We start from the raw sequence: 2,099 nt of genomic DNA, 5'->3' as shown, positions 1-2,099 counted from the left end.
TCTCTAATGGTCGATCCAAGCAAAAGGGACCACCAGAGGACCAGGTAGCAGGTATATTAGACGCTGTTAACAAAACAGCGTCTAATATACCTTTTTGGGGTTAAAAAAAATCGCATCTATAGCCTGCCAGCGAATGATCGCTGCTGGCAGGCTGTAGATCATCTTCTTAGCTGCGCGCGCGAGATGACGCGCCGATGCGTCTACGAGGAAAAAACCGACCGCCCGCAAGATGCATCCCTGCGTTAGGCGGTCGGGAGGCGGTTAACATGGCAGTAAGGAATTATAGGGGTTGTGCAGCCGTTATTATTGATTACCAGTCGTCAGGATAGGTCATCAATATCTGTTAGTGGGGGTCTGAAACCCGGCGCCCCCGCCAATTAGTTGTGAGACGAGGCGGTGCTCCATGGAAGCTCCGCTTCTTGGTCATTACACTACGACTCGTCTCCTGTGAAGCGGTGGTGTAGTGTAATTACAAGCACTCGCTCCATTGATTTGAATGCAGTGTTACACTGCACCGAGAAGCAGTGCAGGGTAATGGACAGGAAGCGGCGCTCGCATGGAGCCCAGCCCCCTCTTCAAATAGCTGATCGGCAGGGATGTCGGGTGTCACACCCTCGCCAATCTGATATTCATTACCTATCCTGACGATAGGTCATCAATATTAATGGCTGGACAGCCCCTTTAAATTTGGAAGTGTTAGGGCTCTTCTCCTTTAGGGTACATTCACATGACCATGTTTTGCAGACCGCAAAACACTTATGGATACCGGCCACTTGTGTTCCACATAACCCCTTAAAATACTTCTGTACTTTTAATTCTTCAAATATATGGGTTTAGCATAGTATTTTAGATGTGATGTTTTGCATCATTTTGAATATGTTTAAATATGTGAATCTTTTTTTCTTTTTAGGAACTTGACCGGGAACTTCCTGTTATTGAACCCTATTTTGTACAGCACCCTGAGCTTACTGGCAAAACAGCAAATGGCATAAGGATCACTTGGCTGGGCCATGCGTCTGTCATGGTGGAAATGGATGATTTGGTATTTCTTACTGATCCCGTCTTCAGTGAGAGGGCCTCTCCGTTTAGCTTTGCAGGTCCCAAACAGTTTCGAGGGCCACCGTGCACTATAGAGCAGCTTCCCAAAATAGATGCCGTTGTGATAAGCCACAATGATTATGATCACCTGGATTACGGCACTGTACTGGGCCTGAATGCCCGGTTTGGTACTGAGTTGAGATTGTTTGTTCCCTTGGCTGCGAAAATGTAATTGAACTGGACTGGTGGGAACAAAATTGTGTTCCTGGGCATGATGAAGTGACCTTTGTTTTTACCCCATGTCAACACTGGTGCAAGAGGACAACGTTAGATGACAACAAAGTTCTCTGGGGAAGCTGGTCTGTACTTGGACCCTCAAATAGGTTTTATTTTGCAGGAGATACTGGCCAGCGCTGTCAATCAATGCACATGTGGGTGTGATTAGGTGCAGAAGGCCGTCATTTGCAAGGAACGGGGGCGTCACAGAAGCAGTGCTCGGAAGGCATAAGCCCGCCTCCCAGTGCTAGAATTCCTCATTTGCATATTTTTTTAATGTTGCTTTTTCGGCCATACATGAGAAATAAAGGTGTGGGTTTTGTCTGCGTCATCGGCCCCACCAGGATATATGCCTGGTAGGGTAGGCTTGAAACCGGGTGACAGAGCCTCTTTAAAGCATGGGCGTGACCTTTGCTGGCAGGCTTAAAGAGGGAGGGAGTACTGGAAAGTGTGCCCATCCAATGTAAATGTGGATACTCGTGCTCAGAAAATTCTCTGGAGAATACCTGATGTCTAGTCATTTACTTTAGGACTAAAGTCATGGCCTTCCATGCCACTGCTCCCATTATTCAGTGGATTGTAAACCAATATTTCCTGGCCTTCCATGCTACTGTTAGCCACCCTAGAGCCTTCCATTTGAGGTATACCAGCCTGCAGGGCCGGCTCCAGGTTCATGTGGGCCCTTGGGCGATAAATCCCAGTGGGCCCCCATGAGGCATTTTTTTACATTTACATGTCCCCCTGTGGCTCCCACACGGTATAATGACCCCCAGTGGCCCCTATAC

At 47.8% G+C, this 2,099-nt stretch overlaps 1 pseudogene; it reads left to right on the top strand.

Moving 5' to 3' along the window:
* The first annotated feature begins 266 nt into the window (after window positions 1-266).
* Window positions 267-1,479, top strand: LOC120985447 (annotated as a pseudogene).
* The last annotated feature ends 620 nt before the right edge of the window (window positions 1,480-2,099 follow it).

This window comes from Bufo bufo, unplaced genomic scaffold, assembly GCF_905171765.1.
Source record: "Bufo bufo unplaced genomic scaffold, aBufBuf1.1, whole genome shotgun sequence".
NCBI lineage: Eukaryota > Metazoa > Chordata > Amphibia > Anura > Bufonidae > Bufo > Bufo bufo.
The sequence above is the reverse complement of the archived record's forward strand: the minus strand, read 5'-3'. Positions and strand labels throughout refer to the sequence as shown.